This window comes from Rhinoraja longicauda, chromosome 36 (assembly GCF_053455715.1).
Source record: "Rhinoraja longicauda isolate Sanriku21f chromosome 36, sRhiLon1.1, whole genome shotgun sequence".
In the NCBI taxonomy this organism is placed as follows: Eukaryota; Metazoa; Chordata; class Chondrichthyes; order Rajiformes; family Arhynchobatidae; genus Rhinoraja; species Rhinoraja longicauda.
Window position 1 is genome coordinate 5,112,382 of NC_135988.1, and position 24,712 is coordinate 5,137,093.

Here is a 24,712-nt window from a genome sequence, read left to right on the forward strand (position 1 = left end):
TAGAGACGTCATTTGCAGGATTAATACCAAAGATAGATACAAAGTGCAGGAGTAACTTTGTGAGCAATTCTAGGTCTAAGTTTATGACTGATTGGCGTCAGGGGGCCGAATCAACTGGGCTCCCAAGTTCAGGAAAACCTTGCAAGGAAAAAAATGCAGAAACAAAAGTGCTGGAGTAACTCAGGGGGTCAGGCAGCATCTGGGACGTCCTGGGACCTTGAAGGGAAAGCAGAAGTTAAATGCTACCGGCATAAAAATAACAAAGAGTTTCTCTCTCTCTCTCTCTCTCTGTCTGTCTGCCGACGGTGATGAGGAAGAACTGGTCTTTGAGACCGCACCCACCACCATCTACTGTACATTTGCATTCACAGACACGCCTTGTGTCCCAGCAGAACACAAGAGCATTGAGCTGCTCCCTTGCCTCGCCGGCTTGCAGTTGCAGTTGCAGTTGCAGAGTGTCTGTACAAGGAAGGGCAAGGGGGTGCAAGTTACCAGGGTCCCCCTTGACTTGCCGGTGGGTGACTGGGGCTTCCAGCAGCATTGTGGTGGAATTATAACCCTCACCCAGGGAAGGTGGGGAGAAGAGGAAAGAGAAAGAATAACCAACCGTGCGAGCTGCAGGAGTCTGCAGAGTGGAGGTGTGGAGAAGTTGTCCCTGGGTTCCGCCTGTTTGCTCCTCTTGGGGGTGAGTTTGAAACTCTTGTGTAGTGGAGCGCCTCACTGCACTGCACTACACTGCACTACACTGACTGGCTTGGTTACTGGCTGGCTGGCTGGCTGGCTGGTTGACCACTGGACACTGGGCAGCAAGCAGGCTGTGGTAGACTGGCTCCAGGGGCTCCAACATTCACACGTTCACCATGGCTGGTGGGGGGTCTGTGTGGCTTGGTGGAGTCTGACTGTTTTGAAAAGAAGAAGCAGGAAGGGGCAGCGCAGGGCTTGCGTCAGGGGGTGTGAGGGAGTGTGTCAGGGCTTGTGTCAGGGGGTGTGAGGGAGTGTGTCAGGGCTTGTGTCAGGGCTTGCGTCAGGGGGTGTGAGGGAGTGTGTCAGGGCTTGTGTCAGGGCTTGTGTCAGGGGGTGTGAGGGAGTGTGTCAGGGCTTGTGTCAGGGCTTGTGTCAGGGGGTGTGAGGGAGTGTGTCAGGGCTTGTGTCTGGGCTTGCGTCAGGGGGTGTGAGGGAGTGTGTCAGGGCTTGCGTCAGGGGGTGTGAGGGAGTGTGTCAGGGCTTGTGTCTGGGCTTGTGTCAGGGGGTGTGAGGGAGTGTGTCAGGGCTTGTGTCAGGGCTTGTGTCAGGGGGTGTGAGGGAGTGTGTCAGGGCTTGTGTCAGGGCTTGTGTCAGGGCTTGTGTCAGGGGGTGTGAGGGAGTGTGTCTGGGCTTGTGTCAGGGGGTGTGAGGGAGTGTGTCAGGGCTTGTGTCAGGGCTTGCGTCAGGGGGTGTGAGGGAGTGTGTCAGGGCTTGTGTCAGGGCTTGTGTCAGGGGGTGTGAGGGAGTGTGTCAGGGCTTGTGTCAGGGCTTGTGTCTGGGCTTGCGTCAGGGGGTGTGAGGGAGTGTGTCAGGGCTTGTGTCAGGGCTTGCGTCAGGGGGTGTGAGGGAGTGTGTCAGGGCTTGTGTCAGGGCTTGCGTCAGGGGGTGTGAGGGAGTGTGTCAGGGCTTGTGTCTGGGCTTGTGTCTGGGCTTGCGTCAGGGGGTGTGAGGGAGTGTGTCAGGGCTTGTGTCAGGGCTTGTGTCTGGGCTTGCGTCAGGGGGTGTGAGGGAGTGTGTCAGGGCTTGTGTCAGGGCTTGTGTCTGGGCTTGCGTCAGGGGGTGTGAGGGAGTGTGTCAGGGCTTGTGTCTGGGCTTGTGTCTGGGCTTGTGTCAGGGCTTGTGTCTGGGGGTGTCTGGGCTTGTGTCAGGGGTGTCAGGGTGTGTCAGGGCTTGTGTCTGGGGGTGTGAGGGAGTGTGTCAGGGCTTGTGTCTGGGCTTGTGTCTGGGCTTGTGTCAGGGTGTGTCTGGGCTTGTGTCTGGGCTTGTGTCTGGGCTTGTGTCTGGGCTTGTGTCAGGGCTTGTGTCTGGGGGTGTGAGGGAGTGTGTCAGGGCTTGTGTCAGGGCTTGTGTCTGGGCTTGTGTCTGGGGGTGTCTGGGCTTGTGTCAGGGTGTGTCTGGGCTTGTGCCTGGGCTTGTGTCAGGGGGTGTCTGGGCTTGTGTCAGGGGCTTGTGTCAGGGCTTGTGTCAGGGGGTGTCTGGGCTTGTGTCAGGGCTTGTGTCACGACTTGTGTCTGAGGGGGTGTCAGGGGGTGTCAGGGCTTGTGTCAAGGGGTGTCAGGGGCTTGTGTCTGGGCTTGTGTCAGGGGTGTCTGGGCTTGTGTCAAGGGGTGTCTGGGCTTGTGTCAGGGGGTGTCTGGGCTTGTATCAGGGCTTGTGTCTGGGCTTGTGTCAGGGGGTGTCTGGGCTTGTGTCAGGGCTTGTGTCAGGGGTGTCTGGGCTTGTGTCAGGGGTGTCTGGGCTTGTATCAGGGCTTGTGTCTGGGCTTGTGTCAGGGGGGGTCAGGGCTTGTGTCTGGGCTTGTGTCTGGGGGGGTCAGGGCTTGTGTCTGGGCTTGTGTCAGGGCTTGTGTCAGGGGGTGTCTGGGCTTGTACCAGGGGGGTGTCTGGGCTTGTGTCAGGGGGTGTCTGGGTGTGTCAGGGCTTGTGTCATGGGGTGTCTGGGCTTGTGTCTGGGGGGGGGGTCAGGGAGTGTCAGAGCTTGTGTCAGGGGGTGTCAGGACTTGTGTCTGGGCTTGTGAGGGCTTTTGTCTGGGGGGTCAGGGCTCGTGTCAGGGCTCGTGTCAGGGCTTGTGTCTGGGCTTGTGTCAGGGGGTGTCTGGGTGTGTCAGGGCTTGTGTCTGGGCTTGTGTCAGGGTTTGTCAGTTGGTGTCGGGGTGTGTCTGGGCTTGTGTCAGGGCTTGTGTCTGGGCTTGTGTCTGGGGGGGTCAGGGCTTGTGTCTGGGCTTGTGTCAGGGGGTGTCTGGGCTTGTACCAGGGGGGTGTCTGGGCTTGTGTCAGGGGGTGTCTGGGTGTGTCAGGGCTTGTGTCTGGGCTTGTGTCAGGGGGTGTCTGGGCTTGTGTCTGGGGGGGGGGTCAGGGAGTGTCAGAGCTTGTGTCAGGGGGTGTCAGGACTTGTGTCTGGGCTTGTGAGGGCTTTTGTCTGGGGGGTCAGGGCTCGTGTCAGGGCTTGTGTCTGGGCTTGTGTCAGGGGGTGTCTGGGTGTGTCTGGGCTTGTGTCAGGGGGTGTGTCAGGGTGTGTCTGGGCTTGTGTCGGGGTGTCTGGGCTTGTGTCGGGGTGTCTGGGCTTGTGTCAGGGGGTGTCTGGGCTTGTGTCAGGGGGTGTGTCAGGGCTTGTGTCAGAGTGTCGGGGGTTAGCAGGGCAGGCGAGTATTTGTGGGGTGCGAGGGCTTAATTGTGACTTCTCCGTGGTTTACACTCACACGCACGCGCTCATGCACACACACACACCCACAGTGTAAAAATTTAGCCTCTCCATCTCCCCCCTCCATCTCCCCCCTCCATCTCCCCCCTCCATCTCCCCCCTCCATCTCCCCCCTCCATCTCCCCCCTCCATCTCCCCATCTCTTCCTCTCCCCATCTCTTCCTCTCCCCTCTCCCTCTCCCCCTCTGGCCCTCTCCATCTACTCTCCCTCCCCCCTCTCCCATTCTCTCCTTCTCCCCCCCATTCTCTCCTTCTCCCCCCCTCTCCCCCCCTCTCTCCCCCCTCCCTCTCTCCCCCTCCCCCCCGCCTCTCTGCCCCTCTATTCCCCAGCACCCACACACCATGCCTGGAGAGTGGCAGGTGTTGGTGTGGCAGTGCTGCCCTGTTTTCCGGGTCTTCTCTTGCTGCCTTTCCACACTTTGTCCTGTGGCTTTGGGTTGGGTGAAGTGGCCACACCGGGGTGACAGTAAGGCGCGACCCCCCTCCACTGTGAATGTCTACCCCCCACCCCCCTCGGGTCCCTCTAGATTCTGCCCACTCCGCTCAGGAAGCTGCTCCTGACCTTCCCATCCAAGTTAATCTTGGAAGTGTGAGCAAAATGTGTGACGCAGCTCCCGAACAGCACAGAAGAAGGAATTTGCACATGGCATTTTTAGACTAAATGCGTCGGGGTGGGGTGGGGGAGGAGAGGGACTGCAGATGCCGGTTTAAGCCAAAGATCGACATTAAAAAAGCTGGAGTAACTCAGCGGGTCAGGCAGCATCTCTGGAGAAAAGGAATAGGTGACGTTTCAGGTCGAGACCCTTCTTCAGGTCACCTGTTCCATTTCTCCAGAGATGCTGCCTGACCCACTGAGTTACTCCAGCTTTTTGTGTCTCTTGCATTTTCAGAGATGGTTTCTTCCCAGCTGTAATCGGGCAACTGAACCGTCCTCTGATCAACTAGAGAGAGGTCCTGACCTCCCACCTACCTCATTACAGAACTTTGAACCATCTTCAATATGATTTTATCTTGCATCAAACGTTAGTGCAAGTTAAAGTCTTGCACCAACGTTTATCCTGAATGCCTTTATCCTGTATATGTACACTGTGGATGGCTTGATTGTAATCATGTGCAGTCTTTTCACTAACTGGATAGCAAAGCAATGTAAAAGCTTTCCACTGTACCTCGGTGCACGTGACAATAATAAGCTGAACTCTAAGCTCAATGCGGTCACGGTGGCGCAGCGGTAGAGTTGCTGCCTTACAGCGAATACAGCGCCGGAGACCCGGGTTCCATCCCGACTACGGGTGCTGTCTGTATGGAGTTTGTACGCTCTCCCCGTGACCTGCGCGGGTTTTCTCCGAGATCTTCGGTTTCCTCCCACACTCCAAAGACGTGCAGGTTTGTAGGTTAATTGGCTTGGTAAATGTAAAAATTATCCCTAGTGGGTGTAGGATAGTGTTAGTGTGCGGGGATCGCTGGGCGGCGCGGACCCGGTGGGCCGAAAGGGCCTGTTTCCGCTCTGTATCTCTAAACTAAACTAATACTAAACTAAACTGAACCAAACGTCACCCATTCCTTCTCTCCTGAGATGCTGCCTGACCCGCTGAGTTACTCCAGCATTTTGCGAATAAATACCTTCGATTTGTATCAGCATCTGCAGTTATTTTCTTATACTTCTTAAACTAATGCTGTGGATGTATTTACAAACAAGGCACAAAGCCCAGAGTATTTTATTGTCACATGACCCAGATAGAACAATGAAATTCTTACTTGCAGCAGCACAAAGACCAAGATAGACTAAAATGGCGGACGTTACGCTCCTTTGCGTACTGCACTTCAGTATAGGCGAAACAGAATATCTAAACATAGTGCACTGTAAATAATAATAATAATAGTCTATGTAGTTCAGAGCATATTTGAGGTTGTAGTGTTTAATGGCCTCATGGTTGTCGGGAAGAAGCTGTTCCTGAACCTGGACGTGACAGTTTTCCGGCTCCTGTACCTTCTTCCCGATGGCAGGGGTGAGATGAGAGCGTGGCCAGAATGGTGGTGTGGGTCTCTGATGATGCTGGCTGCCTTTGTGAGGTAGGGACTCTGGTAAATCCCTTCGATGGTGGGGAGGTCAGAGCCGGCGATGGACTGGGCAGTGATCACAACTTTCTGCAGTCTTCTTCGCTCCTGAACCGTGCTGGAGTAACTCAGCGGGTCAGCGCCCGTGGTCAGGACTGAACCCGGGACTCTGGCGCGGTAAGGCCAGAACTCTACCGCCGTGCCACCCCGTGCCCCCCGCGGCAGTGGACTTTGCCCAGGACATCGCGTAGATCAGACGCTCCGCCATTGACTCCGTCCACACTTTACACCAAAGATACTAGAGGAGCAAGATGGACCACTCTGTTGAAATCGCCTATACTGAAGTGTAGTACGCAAAGGAGCGTGACGTCCGCCATTTTAGTAAGCAAAACCCGCCGTTCACTCTGCCTCTCGCAGTGTAATCAGTGTTTTGAGGGAACAGTATGTGTGATGATACCATTAAAATGCAGAATATATCTCATCTATCAACTCACAGATTTTTGTTTTTCTTTTTAAATGTTTCTGCGAGTTTCTGCCTACTAAAATGGCGCCGTGATGTACTACGGTTTTTAGGGTCGAGTGGTCTATCTTGCTCCTCTAGTACCTTTGCTTTACACTGCCTCAGGAACACCGCCAACATAATCAAACACTTGTCCTTTCCTGGTCGTTCCTCCTTCTCCCCGCTCCCGACCGGCAGACGATACAGAAGCTTGAAAGCGCGCACCAGTAGACACGGGAAGGGGCGATGTTGTGCGTTGGGACACTCCTGCCTTTGGTCTGATGTATCTGTGGAGTCCTGCTTATGAAAAAAGACCCACCAGCCAAACTGTGTTTAGTTTTTAGTGTAGTTTAGAGATACAGCGTGGAAACAGGCCCTTCGGCCCACCGGGTCCGCGTAGCCCAGCGATCCCCGCACACTAACACTATCCTACACACACTAGGGACAATTTACACTTGTGACGAGCCAATTAACCAACAAACCTGTACGTCTTTGTAGCGGGGGAGGAAACCGAAGATCTCAGAGCAAACCAACGCAGGTCACGGGGAGAACATACAAACTCCGTAGGGACAGCACCCGTAGTCGGGATGGAACCCGGGTCTCCGGCGCTGCATTCGCTGTAAGGCAGCAACTCTACCGCTGCACCACCACAACCTCCCCTTAACCACTGCATTTCTATTGATGCGGATTGAAGGGGTAAAGATATATTGGCTGGGGTCTCTTTTGCTTTTCTTCGAAGTGGCATTGGGCAGTCTCTTACACCCACCTTCGAGGGCAGTGGGACCCCACCTTGATGTGTGACAGAGCAGAGCAGGGGTCACCAGCTGGATCGCCAGGTTTTGGTCTGGGTTTATTATTGTCACGTGCACCAAGGCACGGTGAAACGCTTTGCTTTGCATGCTGTTCAATCGGATGAGATAACACTGTGCATGAACACAATCGACCCAAACTCAAACACAACAGGTAGAGCAAAGGGGGAGATACAGAGCGCAGAATATGGTTCTCAGCATTGTAGTGCACCAGTTCCACAGACAAAGTCCAATGTCCGCAATGGGATAGAGGTGAATCGGACAGAACCCTAGCTTATGGAAGGACCGTTCACAAGCCTGATCACAGAGGGGGAGAACTGTTGCTGAGTCTGGTGGTGTGGGCTTACAAGCTTCTGTACCTTCTGCCGGGCGGGAGTGGGGAGAAGGAGGGATGAGCGGGGATGTGGAGCAAGTGTTTAGACAATAGACAATAGGTGCAAGAGTAGGCCATTCGGCCCTTCGAGCCAGCACCACCATTCAATGTGATCACGGATGATCATTCTCAATCAGTACCCCGTTCCTGCCTTCTCCCCATACCCCCTGACTCCGCTATCCTTAAGAGCTCTATCTAGCTCTCTCTTGAATGCATTCAGAGAATAGGCCTCCACTGCCTTCTGAGGCAGAGAATTCCACAGATTCACAACTCTCTGACTGAAAAAGTTTTTCCTCATCTCCGTTCTAAATGGCCTACCCCTTATTCTTAAACTGTGGCCCCTGGTTCTGGACTCCCCCAACAATGGGAACATGTTTCCTGCCTCTAACGTGTCCAATCCCTTAATAGTCTTATACGTTTGATTCTGTTGGCTGTGTTCCTGAGGCAGTGTAAAGTGTCGGTGAAGTCAATGGTGGGGAGTCTGGTCTGTGTCGTTTACTGGCCGGCTAGCTCAGTTGGTAGAGCGCGAGACTCTTCATGTCAGGGTCGTCGGTTCGTGTCTCACGTTGGGCGACACTCGTTGGCGGCAAAGCGTGGCAACGGGTGCAAGAATTTCACGGCGCTGCGTATGCGTGACCATAAAGAGCCATTGAACCAATCGGTACCATCCATAACTGGGGCGGCACGGTGGCGCAGCGGTAGAGTTGCTGCCTCACAGCGCCGGAGACCTGGCTTTGATCCCGACTACGGGCACTGTCTGTACGGAGTTTGTACGTTCTCCCCGTGACCTGCGTGGGTTTTCTCCGGGTGCTCCGGTTTCCTCCCACATTCCAAAGACCTACAGGATTGCAGGTTCATTGGCTTCGGTAAAATTGTAACTTGTCCCTAATTTAGTTTAGTTTAGTTTAGTTTGGAGATACAGCGTGGAGACAGGCCCTTCGGCCCATCGAGTCCACGCCGACCAGCGATCCTTGCGCATTAACACCATCCTACAAGCAGTAGGGACAATTTTACACTTATACCAAGCCAATTTATCTACAAAGCTGTACGTCTTTGGAGTGTGTGTGTGTACGTCTTTGGAGTGTGTGTGTACGTCTTTGGAGTGTGGGTGTGTGTAGGCCTTTGGAGTGTGTGTGTGTACGCCTTTGGAGCGTGCGTGGGTAGGTCTTTGGAGTGTGTGTGTACGTCTTTGGAGTGTGTGTGTGTGTACGCCTTTGGAGCGTGCGTGGGTACGCCTTTGGAGCGTGCGTGGGTACGCCTTTGGAGCGTGCGTGGGTACGCCTTTGGAGCGTGCGTGGGTACGTCTTTGGAGTGTGTGTGTACGTCTTTGGAGTGTGTGTGTAGGTCTTTGGAGTGTGTGTGTAGGTCTTTGGAGTGTGTGTGTGTACGTCTTTGGAGTGTGTGTGTGTAGGTCTTTGGAGTGTGCGTGTGTAGGTCTTTGGAGTGTCAGTGTGTAGGTCTTTGGAGTGTGTGTGTGTGTAGGTCTTTGGAGTGTGCGTGTGTAGGTCTTTGGAGTGTCAGTGTGTACGTCTTTGGAGAGTGTGTGTGTAGGTCTTTGGAGTGTGGGTGTGTACGTCTTTGGAGTGTGTGTGTGTAGGCCTTTGGAGTGTGTGTGTGTAGGCCTTTGGAGTGTGTGTGTAGGTCTTTGGAGTGTGTGTAGGCCTTTGGAGTGTGTGTGTGTAGGTCTTTGGAGTGTGTGGGTGTGGGTGTGTGCACATCTTTGGAGAGTGTGTGTGAGTGATTGTGTTGGTGTACGGAATGATTGCTGGTGTGAACTCAGTGGCCCGGCGGGGCTGTTTCCGCACTGTATCTCTGAACTAAACGACAACTCTCTGCAATATCTTGCTTGGTCTTGGGTAGATCTGTTGCCAGACCAGGCTGTGGGGCAGCCCGCCAGTGTGTTATCTGTGATGCATCTGTAGACGTAGGTCTGACCTTGCCCCCCCCCCCCTTGCTCGTGGTGAGTATGGGAGTCGCCCAGCTGGCCCTGCACTGCACGGCCGATACAACCCACGGCTCATAGTCATTGTGGGGAAGGAACTGCAGATGCTGGTTTAAATCGAAGGCAGACACAAAATGCTGGAGTAACTCAGCGGGACAGGCAGCATCTCTGGAGAGAAGGAATGGGTGACGTTTCGGGTCGAGACCCTTCTTCAGACTGATTGTCTTCAAGAGAGAGTTAGATTTAGCTCTTAAGGCAAACGGAATCAAGGGATATGGGGAGAGGGCAGGAACGGGGTACTGATTTTGGATGATCGGCCATGATCATATTGAATGGCAGTGCTGGCTCGAAGGGCCAAATGGCCTACTCCTGCACCTATTTTCTATGTTTCTATGACAGAACATAATTTTATTTTACTGTTTTTATGCCTCGTTGTCACCTTCCCCTCAGAACCTTTAGCCCTCGACCTGAAACGTCACCCATTCCTTCTCTCCAGAGATGCTGCCTGTCCCGCTGAATTATCATATCATATCATATATCATATATATACAGCGCGGAAACATGCCTTTTCGGCCCACCAAGTCCGCACCGCCCAGCGATCCTCGCACATTAACACTATCCTACACCCACTAGGGACAATTTTTTACATTTACCCAGTCAATTAACCTACATACCTGTACGTCTTTGGAGTGTGGGAGGAAACCGAAGATCTCGGAGAAAACCCACGCAGGTCACGGGGAGGACGTACAAACTCCGTACAGACAGCGCCCGTAGTCAGGATCGAACCTGAGTCTCCGGCGCTGCATTCGCTGTAAAGCAGCAACTCTACCGCTGCGCTACCGTGCCGCCCTTATGTTGTGTCTAGCCTCGTAGTCATTGATGTGTTGGAGTTGGTACACTGCTAAAGGTACTGGACTGTATTCTGGGCTACATGCACCGTCTACACCGGCCCACTTGTGGATTTGCTGACTGCAATCGATGCCCCTCCTTGCTTTGAGGCGTCACGGAGGATCGGCGCTGTTTGGCGACGGCGACATCATAAAGTTACGGGACTGTGCGGGAAGGAACCCCAGCGGCTGGTTGACACTGTACGATGGGCACGCAATGTGGAGTAACTCGGCGGGTCAGGCAGCATCAAAGATACTAGAGGAGCAAGATAGACCACTCGACCCTAAAAACCGTAGTACGTCATGGCGCCATTTTAGTAGGCAGAAACTTGCAGAAACATTTAAAAAGAACAATAACAACAATCTGTGAATTGATAGATGAGATATATTCTGCATTTTAATGGTATCATCACACATACTGTTACCCCAAAACACTGATTACACTGCGAGAGGCATAGCGAAAGGCGGGTTTTGCTTACTAAAATGGCGGATGTTACAATAGACAATAGACAATAGGTGCAGGAGTAGGCCATTCGGCCCTTCAAGCCAGCACCGCCATTCAATGTGATCATGGCTGATCATTCTCAATCAGTACCCCGTTCCTGCCTTCTCCCCATACCCCCTGACTCCGCTATCCTTAAGAGCTCTATCTTGCTCTCTCTTGAATGCATTCAGAGAATTGGCCTCCACCGCCTTCTGAGTACGCTCCTTTGCGTACTACACTTCAGTATAGGCGATTTCAACGGAGTGGTTCATCTTGTTCCTCTAGTATCTTTGGGCAGCATCTCTGCAGAGAAGGAATGGGTGACGTCTCGGGGCGAGACCCTTCTGCAGACTGAGGGTCTGGGGAGAAGGAGACATAGAGATATGGAAGTGGGAAAGGACATGGAATGGGCGAGACGCTTGTTCAGATGGTGAAGAAGCCATTGGACCTCTAGACCATTGATCCAGCGGCATGAATTCAAGTGGATTGGACCAGTTAGGAGGGATATGGACCAAACGCAAGCAGGCGTTGAGGTATTTCAGGCTGGGACTATCCCATCGTTTAATGAACAGTTGGACAGGTACATGGATAGGACAGGTTTGGAAGGATATGGACCAAACGCAGGCAAGTGGGGCTCGGGTAGCTGGGCCGGTGTGGGCGAGTTGGGCCGAAGGGCCTGTTTCCACACTGTGTCACTCTATGACTCAATGACTCTAGGTAGGACTAGTGTAGCTGGGACATGTTGGCCGGTGTGGGCAAGTTGGGCCGAAGGGCCTGTTTCCACACTGTGTCACTCTATGACTCTATGACTCTAGGTAGGACTAGTGTAGCTGGGACATGTTGGCCGGTGTGGGCAAGTTGGGCCGAAGGGCCTGTTTCCCCACTGTGTCACTCTATGACTCTAGGTAGGACTAGTGTAGCTGGGACATGTTGGCCGGTGTGGGCGAGTTGGGCCGAAGGGCCTGTTTCCCCACTGTGTCACTCTATGACTCTATGACTCTGGGTAGGACTAGGTTAGCTGGGACATGTTGGCCGGTGTGGGCGAGTTGGGCCGAAGGGCCTGTTTCCACACTGTATCACCCTATGACTCTAAATCCTGGCTTGGTAGCTGGTGAATTTATCCGAGTATTATTTAGCATCTGGAACTTAAAACAAGAAATTATTTTTGGTATCAGTAACAATGAAACTATCAGATTGTCAAAACTGTCATGTTGCTTCACTTTTTTGTTTGTGGTGGAAATTTGCTTCCCCTAACTTACACACAGAGACGATTTACGAGGATGTTGCCAGGACTAGAGGGTCTGAGCTGAAGGCTGGGACTCTATTCCTTGGAGCGCAAGAGGATGAGGGGTGATCTTATCCATAAGAAGGATGAGATCTTATCAAAACGTATAAGATTATTAAGGGGTTGGACACGTTAGAGGCAGGAAACATGTTCCCAATGTTGGGGGAGTCCAGAACAAGGGGCCACAGTTTAAGAATAAGGGGTAGGCCATTTAGATCGAAGATGAGGAAAAACTTTTTCAGTCAGAGAGTTGTGAATCTGTGGAATTCTCTGCCTCAGAAGGCAGTGGAGGCCAATTCTCTGAATGCATTCAAGAGAGAGCTGGATAGAGCTCTTAAGGATAGCGGAGTCAGGGGTTATGGGGAGAAGGCAGGAACGGGGTACTGATTGAGAATGATCAGCCATGATCACATTGAATGGCGGTGCTGGCTCTATGGGCCGAATGGCCTCCTCCTGAACCTATTGTCCATCGTCTATCTTATAGAGGTGTATAAAATCACGAGAGGAATTGATCAGGTGGATGCACAGAATCTCTGGCCCAGAGTAGGGGAATCGAGGACTAGATTGTCCTGTATTTTTACCTATTTTTAATATTGTGTTTTTACCTCACTAATGTCATTTAAAAAAAAAAATCATGTGTATCCTTGGAATATTACTGCTGAGGTGATTCGTTGTCCTGTCAAATACATTTCATTGTACCCTTGACCCTGTGCCAACCTACATAAGACAAATAAAATTTATTATTATTATTATTAGAGGACATAGGTTCAAGGTGAAGGGGAAAAGATTTAATAGGAATCTGAGCAGTAACTTTTTCACACAAAGGGTGGTTGGTGTGTGTATGGAACAAGCTGCCAGAGGAGGTAGTGGAGGCAGGGACTATGCCAACATTTAAGAAACTGTTAGACAGGTACACGGATAGGACAGGTTTGGAGCGATATGGACCAAACGCGGGCAGGTGGGACTTGTGTAGCTGGGACATTGTTGGCCGGTGTGGGCGAGTTGGGCCAAAGGACGTCCTTCTCTCCAGAGATGCTGCCTGTCCCGCTGAGTTACTCCGGCATTTTGTGTCTGTCTTCGGTGTAAGCCGGCACCTGCGTTTCCCTCCTGCACGGCGGAGGAGGGAACTGGACGCCTTCCGTGAACGCTGGTCTCCCGGGACACCTGGGTAAGCTGGTGTTCAGTCTTCACGTCAAACCGAGAGTCTACTTGCGCTGCTCACAGTGCTGCTATTCAGAGGAGAACGCACGACCTCTGCACTCACCCTGCACCAAAGCCACTGTCGCTTAGGTCACAAGTGATAGAAGCAGAATTAGGCCATTCGGCCCATCGAGTCCACTCCGCCGTTCAATCATGGCTGATCTCGCTGCCTCCTAATCCCATTTTCCCGCCTTCTCCCCACAACCCCTGACACCCGTTCTAATCAAGAATTTGTCTATCTGACTTAAAAAGATCCACTGACTTGGCCTCCACAGCCCTTTGTGGCAATGAGTTCCACAGATTAACCACTCTCTGACTAAAGAGGTTCCTCCTCACCTCCTTTCTAAAAGAGCGCCCTTTAATTCTGAGGCTGTGCCCTCTAGTCCTAGACTCTCCCACTAGTGGAAACATCCTCTCCACATCCACTCTATCCAGGACTTTCATTATTCTGTAAGTTTCAATGAGGTCCCGCCTCAACTTTCTAAACTCGAGCGAGTACAGGCCCAGTGCCGACAAACGCTCATCGTATGCTGACCCACTCCTTGGTAGGGTTGGGCCGACAAATCAATAGGATTGAGCGCTGGTAGGGCCACTGCTACTCAACGCCAGAGACCCGGGCTCCACCCTAACCCCGGCGTGCTGTGTGTGTGTGTGTGTGTGTGTGTGTGTGTGTGTGTGTGTGTGTGTGTGTGTGTGTGTGTGTGTGTGTGTGTGTCTGTCTGTGGCTGTGTGTGTGTGTGGGTGTCTGTCTGTGTGTGTGTGGGTGTGTGCGTGCATGTGTGTGTCTGTCTGTGTGTGTGTTGGTGTGTGTGCGTGTGTGGGGGGTGTGTGTGTGTGTGTGTGTCTGTCTGTGTGGGTGGGTGTGTGTGTGGGTGTGTGTGTCTGTGTGTGTGTGTGTGGGTGTGTGTGTCTGTCTGTGTCTGTCTGTGTCTGTCTGTGTGTGTGTGTGTGTTGGTGTGTGTGTGTGTGTGTGTGTGTGTGTGGAGGGGGTGTGGGTGTGTGTGGGTGTGTGTGTCTGTGTGTCTGTCTGTGTGCGTGTGTGTGTGTGTGGGGGGTGTGTGGGTGTGTCAGTGGGTGTGTGTGTCTGTGTGTGGGTATGGGTGTGTGTGTGTGTATGTGTGTAGGAAGTGAAGGCTGCCACAACTGCACCTTGGGAGGTGGTGGGTCGGAAGGAGCTACAGATGCTGGTTTAAAGGGCCCGTTTCCACGCTGAGCAAAACTAAAGACAAAGAGAGCTTCTGATGCTGATAATCCTCGGCAATATCAGTGCAAAGTTAATGTTTCATTGACCTGACCTGTTGAGTGCTCTCTGGTTGGTTCGATATCCAAGACTGGCTTGGACTTGAGTTGCTGGACTTGGGCAGAGAGTGGACGATATCTGATGATATCGGCCGCGGGACTTTCCATCGCCCGGCGCGGTTCGGCCGCGGGACTTTCCATCTCCTCGCGGGGGCTGCGCGAGTCGGGAGCCTCGGTCGCCTCGGCAGAAGTTGAACTATCTGTCCGTGGGAGGAGCATGGGGGAAGAGAGAAGACATTTTCTTGCCTTCCATCACAGTGAGGGGGTGTCTGGAGGAGTCACCGTGGTGGATGTTTGTGTTAAAATTGTGTGTCTTGTGTCTTTTACTCTGTACTGTTGTGGCTGCGTGGCAAATGATTTTCGTTCAATTCATTTTGAATGACAATAAAGGTCATTCAGATTCAGGTTCAGATTCAGATTGATGGCTATATCGTGTGAGATTGATTTTTTTTAGATTTAGAGGTACAGCGCAGAAACAGGCCCTTCGGCCCACCGGGTCCGCGCCGCCCAGCGATCCCCGCACACTAACACTATCCTACACACACTAGGGACAATTAAAAAAAAAAAAAAACATTTGCCCAGCCAATTAACCTACAAACCTGCACGTCTTTGGAGTGTGGGAGGAAACCGAAGATCTCGGAGAAAACCCACGCGGGTCACGGGGAGAACGTACAAACTCCGTACAGACGGCGCCCGTAGTCAGGATCAAACCCGGGTCCCCGGCGCTGCATTCGCTGTAAGGCAGCAACTCTACCGCCGCGCCACCGTGACCGCCCTCACTGAGAATTCGGTGTTGGAGGATATCTTGTGTTGGAAGGAAGTGCAGATGCAGTTTTACACCGAACTTTGACACAAAACGCTGGAGTAACTCGGCGGGCCAGGCAGCATCTCTGAAGAAAAGGAATAGGTGACGTTTTGGGCCGAGAGTTGAAACGTCGCCCATTCCTTTTCTCCAGAGATGCTGCCTGACGCGCTGAGTTACTCCAGCATTTTGTGTTTATCTGTGTAGGAAGGAACTGCCCAGACTCTCAGTCTGAAGAAGGGTCTCGACCTGAGACATCATCTACTGTATTCCTTCTCTCCAGAGATACTGCCTGTCCCGTTGAGTTACTTCACCATTTTGTGTCTTATTTTTTAGAGGATAGCTAGAATCGGCAGGTTTAAGCCCGGTAGTGTTAGTACTAATGTACAGGCGGAAATCTCTTTATTATTCGCAACTCCAGAGCACTAAGTGATCTGGCCAGGTGCAGTGTTTATGTGTAATTAGATAAATGTTTTAGGAAACGTGAACTGAAAGAGTAGCAACTCACTCTGTGTGTGAAGTATTTAGGGCGGCACGGTAGCGCAGCGGTAGAGTTGCTGCTTTACAGCGAATGCAGCGCCGGAGACTCAGGTTCGATCCTGACTACGGGTGCTGCACTGTAAGGAGTTTGTACGTTCTCCCCGTGACCTGCGTGGGTTTTCTCCGAGATCTTCGGTTTCCTCCCACACTCCACAGACGTACAGGTATGTAGGTTAATTGGCTGGGTAAATGTAAAAAAATTGTCCCTAGTGGGTGTAGGATAGTGTTAATGTACGGGGATCACTGGGCGGCACGGACTTGGAGGGCCGAAAAAGGCCTGTTTCCGGCTGTATATATATGATATGATATGATATGATCACTGTAGTCTTGACTCTGCGTTATCTCTGTGTATCGCCACCTCTCATCTGGCTGGGAGGCACTGCAAGGAAGTTGGAAAATCAAAGAGAAATCGGTAAACATCAGGGCGGGCGCCATCTTTAGTTTAGTTTAGAGATACAGCGCGGAAACAGGGCCTTCGGCATTCCGAGACCACGCCGACCAGCGATCCCCGCACTGTCCTGCGCCCACTCGGGACAATTTTGCATTTACACCAAGCCAATTAACCTATAAACCCATATGTCTTTGGAGTGTGGGGGAGGAAACCGAAGATCTCGGTGAAAAGCCACGCAGGTCACGGGGAGAGCGTACAAACTCCGTACAGACAGCACCCGTAGTCGGGATCCAACCCGGGTCTCCGGCGCTGTGAGGCAGTAACTCTACCGCTGCGCCACCGTGCCGCCCCAGCATCTGTTGAAAGAGAAACAGTTGATTTTTTAGGTCTTCCTGAAAAGTGCCAAAAGACCTGGGTTCGATCCTGACCTCGGGTGCTGCCTGTACGGAGATTGCACGTTCTACCTGTGACCGCGTGGGTTTCCTCCGGGTGCTCCGGTTTCCCCCCACACTCCAAAGACGTGCGGGTTTGTGGGTTAATCCGCCCTCTGTAAATTGACCCCTAGTGTGTCGGGAGTGGATGTGAAAGTGGGGTAACATGGAACGAGTGTGAACGGTCGGCATGGACCCGGTGGGCCGAAGGGCCTGTTTCCATGCTGTGTCTCTAAACTAAACTAAGTAAGATGCTGCCTGACCTGCTGAGGGTTTCAGTTTTCATTTTGGGTGTGTGAAATTATTTCTAACGTACAATTTCCTCGTGCATTGGTTTTGTGCTCAGTGGAAGATCAATTTTTTTGTGGTTAAAATTTGATATTTTGGTTGGTTATAACAATTGTGAATGCAGTAACACCCAATTGCTAGACACAGAATGCTGGAATAACTCAGCGGGTCAGGCAGCATCTCTGGAGAAAATGGGGTAGGTGACATTTTGGGTCGAGACCCTTCCTCAGCCTGAACCAAAACGTCACCTATCCATTTTCTCCAGAGATGCTGCCTGACCCGCTGAGTTACTCCAGCACTCTGTGAAACGTCACCTATCCATGTTCTCCAGAGATGCTGCCTGACCTGCTGAGTTACTCCAGCACTTTTTCCGTCTATCTTTGGGTAAGGTCATAAGTGATGGGCTGAATGGCCTAATTCTACTCCTATCAAGTCTACTCCGCCATTCAATCACGGCTGATCTATCTCTCCCTCCCAACCCCATTCTCCTGCCTTCTCCCCATAACCCCTGACACCCGCACTAAACAAAAATCTATCTAACTCTACCTTAAAAATACCCACTGACTTGCCCTCCACAGCCTTCTGCGGCAAAGAATTCCCCAGATTCACCACCCTATAATTGTAGACATTACCATATAAACGTGCGTATAAACCTGAGTCTGCAGTTCTTTGTTGCTAACACTCAATTGCTTTCAGGAACAGTGGTGAAGGGGTGTGAGTCTAAAGGCCTTGTTCCTATTTCTGCAATGCTGGCCTGACTGTTGTTTGCTGGAAATAGACACTAAATGCTGGAGCAACTCAGCGGGCCAGGCAGCATCTCTGGAGAAAAGGAACAGGTGGGCCAGCCAATTAACCTACAAACCTGTACGTCTTTGGAGTGTGGGAGGAAACCGAAGATCTCGGAGAAAGCCCACGCAGGTCACGGGGAGAACGTACAAACTCCGTACAGACGGTGCCCGTAGTCGGGATCGAACCTGAGTCTCCGGCGCTGCATTCGCTGTAAGGCAGCAACTCTACCGTGCCGCCCATTCTCGTCAATGCAGGGACTGGGCATGATTTGGATGCCGGAAAAATCACACCCCAGACTCAGAACAGTGGGGGACAGAGACCCAGAAGGGTCTCGATCCGGAACCCCACCTGTTCCACAAAAGGTGATGTCACCGCCCCGCGCCCACGCCCCACGTGACCTCACCCAGCCAGCGGCCACGTGCTCCCGCTGCACCAATGGCGGCCGCCCAGGCTGGGAGACGTGGCCGCTGGCTGGGTGAGGTCACTTGGGGCGTGGGCGCGGGGCGGTGACGTCTCCCTTTGTCCCTTATTTGGGAGTGAGGAAGTTGGCAACCCTAACTCTAACTCTCTATTGATCAGTGGGAAATTGGGAAGCACCATTTTTTTTTGATGGCAAAGCTTGAAATTGGTGAAAGGCGACAGCAGAGAAAATGGGTGCCAGATTCGTGTTGCTGAGGTGTCTAGAGTGAGGTGAAGCAGATGAGGTACCAAAGATACACATGTGGAGGGGGTTGTCTAGGGGGTTTCTGAGCTGGCCACGCCTGGAGTTGGTGTTGAGGCCAAGCGGGCCTTGATGTTTGACGTTGGGGGGGGGGGGGTAAGGGGAGTGTCTCTGGATGACCAAGGGCCTAGTCCTGTTGACCTGTGGAGGTGAGACCATTGAGTAGGGACCAGCCACCGGCACAAAGCACAAAATACATGAAACATGACATTAAAGTGATGAGTGGAAAGGATTGGAGATGTGCAAAGATTGGGGACGGGAGTGGAGGCGAGGGGGGGAGGGAAGAGAGGAGAGGGGAGGGAAGAGGGGGGAGGGAAGGGGAGCGGAGGGAATGAGAGGAGAGGGGGAGAGGAAAGGGGAGTGGAGGCGAGAGGGGGAGATGAGGGGGAGGGGAGGTGAGGGGGAGGGGAGGTGAGGGGGAGGGGAGGTGGGAGGGGAGGTGAGAGGGAGGGGAGGGGAGGTGGGAGGGGAGGTGGGAGGGGAGGGGAGGTGAGGGGGAGGTGAGGGGGAGGTGGGAGGGGGGGGAGGGGAGGGGTAGGAGGGGAGAGAATGAGAGGAGAGGGGAGTGGAGGAGAGGGGGAGTGAAGGGGATGAGAGGAGAGGGGGAGTGAAGGGGATGAGAGGAGAGGGGGAGAGGAAAGGGGAGTGGAGGCGAGGGGGGGAGATGGGGAGGGGAGGTGAGATGGGAGGGGGGTAAAGGCGGGGATGAGAGGGGAGGGGAGAGGGGGAGTGGAAGGGAGGGGATGAGAGGAGGGGGGTGGAGGGGAGGAAATGAGAGGAGGGGAGGAGTGGGGATGAGAGAGGATGAGAGGAGAGGGGAGGAGAGGGGAGGGTAAAGGAGGGGAGGGAGAGGGGAGGAGAGGGGGAGTGGAGGGGAGGGGATGAGAGGAGGGGGTGGAGGGGAGGGAATGAGAGGAGGGGAGGAGTGGGGGGGAGAGGAGAGGGGAGTGGAGGGGATGAGAGGAGAGGGGGATGAGAGGAGAGGGGAGGAGAGAAGAGGGGAGGGGAGGGGAGTCAGTCTCGGTCTACTCCAGCTCTATCACAACCCAGACAGCCTCTCCTGGAGACCAGGATGCATCTACAATGCTTGAGTGCAGGGATTGCCAATTCCTGCTTGAAGCCACCGCGAGCTTGCATGAACATTGTGGTCAAGGGTTGAAAGCCTAAATGGCTTGTTTCTATTTCGGTGTTACTGGCCTGGGTGTTGTTTGCTGGAGAAAGACACAAAATGCTGGAGTAACTCAGCGGGTCAGGCAGCGTCTCTGGAGAGAAGGAATGGTGACGTTTTGGGGTCGAGACCCTCCTCTGATCGTTGGTCGGTGTGGACTCGGTGGGTCGAAGGGCCTATTTTCATGCTGTATCTTTAAACTAGACTGAACAAATGCACAATAATCCCACATTACGACAATATCACTGTGGTATTGTGATGAATTGCATTGGAAGCACACAAGATTTGAAGGAAAAAACAATGCCTAAAACTAGAGGTGCTGTTGTGTAGTTCCTTGAAAGTGGGATCACAGGTAGATAGGGTTGGGCAAGATGGCTTTTGGTACATTGTCCTTCATCAGTCAGGGTATTGGGTATAGGAGTGTTATGTTTAGGGTTGCCAACTGTCCCATATTAGCCGGGACATCCCAATTTAGCATTTGGGCTAAATTAGTTTGTCCCGCACGGGACCGCCCTTGTCCCGTATTAGTAGGGTTGCCAACCTCCTCACTCCCAAATAAGGGACAAAGGGTGACGTCACCGCCCCGCGCCCCACATGACCTCACCCAGCCAGCGGCCACGTGCTCCCGCTCCACCAATGGCTCCACGCAATGGCGGGGGAGGGGAGGGGAGAGGGAGGGGGAGGGGGAGGGGGGGCGGGTGGAGAGGGTGCTGCACCAATGCAGGAGAGGTTTGGGCCCAACGGGTCCACTAGGTCTAGAAACATTTAAAAGACATTTTGACAGGTACATGGATAGGAAACGTTTAGAAGGACGAGGGGCAAACACTAGCTTAGATGGGTGGAGTAGTTGATAGTGAGGTAGATTTTCAAAGTCTACAGAGAGACTTGGGCCTTTTGGAAGGGTGGGCTGAAAGATGGCAGATGGAGTTTAATGCTGATAAGTGTGAGGTGCTGCATTTTGGTAGGACAAATCAAAATAGGACGTACAGGGTAAATGGTAGGGAATTGAGGAATGCAGTGGAACAGAGGGATCTGGGAATAACTGTGCATTGTTCCCTGAAGGTGGAATCTCATGTGGATAGGGTGGTGAAGAAGGCGTTTGGTATGCTTGCCTTTATAAATCAGAGCATCGAATATAGAAGTTGGGATGTAATGTTGAAATTGTACAGGGCATTGGTGAGGCCGAATCTGGAGTATGGTGTGCAGTTCTGGTCGCCAAATTATAGGAAGGATGTCGACAAAATGGAGAGGGTACAGAGGAGATTTACTAGAATGTTGCCTGGGTTTCAGCACTTAGGCTACAGAGAGAGGTTGAACAGGTTGGGTCTTTATTCTTTGGAGCGTAGAAGGTTGAGGGGGGACTTGATAGAGGTTTTTAAAATTATGAGAGGGACGGACAGAGTTGACGTGGGTAGGCTTTTCCCTTTGAGAGTGGGGAAGATTCCAACAAGGGGACATAGCTTCAGAATTGAGGGACAAAGGTTTAGGGGTAACATGAGGGGGGACTTCTTTACTCAGAGGGTTGTGGCTGTATGGAATGGGCTTCCGGTGGAAGTGGTGGAGGCTGGCTCGATTTTATTATTTAAGAGTAAATTGGATAGGTATATGGATAGGAGGGGATTGGAGGGTTATGGTCTGAGTGCAGGTAGATGAGACTAGGTCAGGGAGAATGGTAGGCGTGGACTGGTAGGGCCGGACAGGCCTGTTTCCATGCTGTAGTTGTTATATGTTGTTATATGCAGTTCCTTCCCCCTCCCTCCACCCCCCTCCCTCCCTCCCCAGGAGATAGATTTAAACTTTAAAATGTGAATAACTTAAAAAATATAACACCGATTTCAATGAAACTTCTTCCATTAGCACCAGAGGGACGACGGTGAGTAAGGAGTAAGGTGGGCCTAACATTGTCACGCTATCGTGTACCGTTTTGGCTGTAGTTCAGGAACAAACAAACAAACAAACAAACAAATGAGAGTTTCAGTATACAGATGAATGAAAGGTATGCGAAAAATGTAACGATGATAAATGAAACGGTCCATAGTTGACTGCGGGGTTGGTGAAAACGAGTTATACAGACAATAAAACTCACCAGGACGACAGTGAAACTAGTACGACGACTAGGATGGGGGAGGGACAGAGAGAGAGGGGATGCAAGGGTTACTTGAAGTTAGAGAAATCAATATTCTTACCGCTGGGTTGCAAGCTTGCTGGTCTTGGTTTATTACTGCCACGTGTACCAAGACACAATGAAAAACTTCTCTCCAGAGTTGCTGTCTGACCCGCTGAGTTACTCCAGTTTTATTGTGTCTGTTGTTGACATCTGGAACGTGCTTTTAGATGAACTGGTGAAATCAGATTCAATGAGTATGTTCTAGGGGACTGCAGTCACTTTTACCCAGGTCACTTTTAGCGTGGAAACCGGCCCTTCGGCCTATCAAGTCCGCGTGGACCAACGATTGTCTATATCTCTTGTACACTAACGCTATCCTACACACGAGGACCAATTCACAATTTTATTCCGAAGCCAATTAGCCGACAAACCTGTACGTCTTTGGCGTGTGGCAGGAAGCCGGATCACCCGGAGAAAACCCACGCAGGTCACAGGGCAGACGTGCAAACTCCGTACAGACGGTGGCGCAGCGGTAGAGTTGCTGCCTTACAGCGAATGCAGCGCCGGAGACTCAGGTTCGATCCCGACTACGGGCGCCGTCTGTACGGAGTTTGTACGTTCTCCCCGTGACCTGCGTGGGTTTTCTCCGAGATCTTCGGTTTCCTCCCACTCTCCAAAGACGTGCAGGTTTGTAGGTTAATTGGCTTGGTTAATTAAATGTAAAAATTGTCCCTAGTGGGTGTAGGATAGTGTTAATGTGCGGGGATCGCTGGGCGGCGCGGACCCGGTGGGCCGAAGGGCCTGTTTCCGCGCTGTATCTCTAAATCTAAATCTAAAAATCAGACGGCTACCGTTGTCGGGATAGAACCTGTGTCTCAGGCACTATAAGGCAGCAACTCTACAGCCGTGGCCAAAGATGGATATCTAAACAGATACGACATGGTTGTAAGGAGCAAATAACAATTTGTGTGGAGCTGGGTGGTTCAGGGACCATCTGTGGAGGGAGATGGACACGGGGCCTAAAGGAAGGGGCCTGACCCAAAACGTCGACTGTCCATTACATCCACAGATACCGCCTGACCCGCCGAGCTCTTTCAGCACTTTGTATTGTGCTCATGATTCCAGCATCTGCAGGTTCTTGTGTCTCCAAGATAAAGGAGGATATGCTCCTACTGCAGGCGAACGGGATTAGAGTAGACGGGCAAAAAGGTGGGGGATGAAAGTGATGGTGCTCAGGGCCTGTTTCCAGGGTTGCCAACTGTCCCGTATTAGCCGGGACATCCCGTATTTTGGGCTAAATTTGTTTGTCCCGTACGGGACCACCCTTGTCCCTTATTGGGCCCAGACGGCGCTGTAGGCCCGGACCGTGTAAGCCCGGACCGTGTAGGCCCGGACACTGTAGACCCAGACAGTGTAGGCCCGGACAGTGTAGGCCCGGACAGTGTAGGCCCGGACACTATAGGCCCGGACAGTGTAGGTCCGGACAGTGTAGGTCTGGACTGTGTAGGCCCGGACAGTGTAGGTCCGGACAGTGTAGGCCCGGTCAGTGTAGGCCCGGACAGTGTAGGTCCGGACAGTGCAGGCCCGGACACTGTAGGCCCGGACAGTGTAGGCCCGGACAGTGTAGCCCAGGGGGCGCTGTAGTCCCGGATTGTTTAGGCCCGGGTGCCGCCTAACAGAGGTTGCTTAGCAACCCATCTCCCAGCCCGGGCGGCCGCCATTGGTGGAGCGGGAGCACACGGCCGCTGGCTGGGTGAGGTCACATGGGGCGCAGGGCGGTGACGTCACCCTTTGTCCCTTATTTGGGAGTGAGAAAGTTGGCAACCCTTGCTATTTCAGTGCTGTACAACTCAATGACGCTGGGTCCTACCCATCAAAACCACCTTTGGGCAGTGTATATCCTATGATGAAATATGATGAGCGTTTGTCAGCACTGGGCCTGTACTTGCTGGAGTTTAGAAGGATGAGGGGGGACCTCATAGAAACGTACCGCATAGTGAAAGGCTTGGATAGAGTGGATGTGGAGAGGATGTTTCCACTAGTGGGAGAGTCTAGGACCAGAGGTCACAGCCTCAGAATTAAAGGACGTTCTTTTAGGAAGGAGATCAGGAGGAATTTCTTTAGTCAGAAGGCGGTGAATATGTGGAATTCTTTGCCACAGAAGGCTGTGGAGGCCAAGTCAGTGGATATTTTTAAGGCAGAGATAGATAGATTCTTGATTAGTACGGGTGTCAGGGGTTACGGGGAGAAGGCAAGAGAATGGGGTTAGGTGGGAAAGATGGACCAGCCTTGATTGAATGGCGGAGTAGACTTGATGGGTCGAATGGCCCAATTCTGCTCCTGTTTCTTATGATCTTGTGTTATCCCTGAGAGAAGGGGGGGTGGGGGGGAGGGGGGGGGGGGGGTGGGGGGAGAGAGGAGAGGTGTCTTTCCCTGATTCCGCACTGGTGGTTGAGTGGGGGGTGTGTGGGAGATTCCACTGTTCCAGTTACAAAAAAAACCCAAAGAAAATCCCCGCAAAGATATTTATTGACCTTTATAACCATCGGGAGAACATGACTTAAGCAGGCAGGTGTTCTGCAGGCCGTTTGCAGAAAAGGAAAAGCCCCAGATGGCCACCAAGTTCCTGAAAACGTCTCCCATTCCTGGAATTCCTTTTACGTGGTCAGCTGTAAGCTGTAACTCATGAGGAAAAACTTTTCCAGTCAGAGAGTTGTGAATCTGTGGAATTCTCTGCCTCAGAAGGCAGTGGAGGCCAATTCTCTGAATGCATTCGAGAGAGAGCTAGATAGAGCTCTTAAGGATAGCGGAGTCAGGGGGTATGGGGAGAAGGCAGGAACGGGGTACTGATTGAGAATGATCAGCCATGATCACATTGAATGGCGGTGCAGGCTCGAAGGGCCGAATGGCCTCCTCCTGCACCTATTGTCTGTTGTCCGCGTTCAATAGACGTGACCCTTGCTAATTCAGATTGTGTTCCCCCCCCCTCTGAGATATGCCGTGTGCTCAATGTTGACAGTCCAGTCGTGTTGGCTTCAGTCCAACCCACTTTAAATTCCAGCACTTCAAGGTATTGCACAGGCTCGGTGCAGGAAAAATGTTCCCCATGTTGGTGGGGGAGGGGGGAGTCCAGAACCAGGGGTCACACAGTTTAAGAATAAGGGGAAGGCCATTTTGGACTGAGATGAGGAAAAACTT

At 52.5% G+C, this 24,712-nt stretch overlaps 1 protein-coding gene across 2 annotated transcripts in view; it reads left to right on the top strand.

Moving 5' to 3' along the window:
- The first annotated feature begins 394 nt into the window (after window positions 1–394).
- The window catches only part of LOC144610202 (pleckstrin homology domain-containing family A member 2-like), a 117,671-nt gene continuing 93,353 nt past the window's right edge, over window positions 395–24,712 (top strand). For both annotated transcript variants that reach the window (XM_078428773.1, XM_078428774.1), the window contains exon 1: window positions 395–685. The gene's annotated coding sequence lies outside the window, so the exon portion shown is untranslated. The remainder of the gene's footprint in view (window positions 686–24,712) is intronic.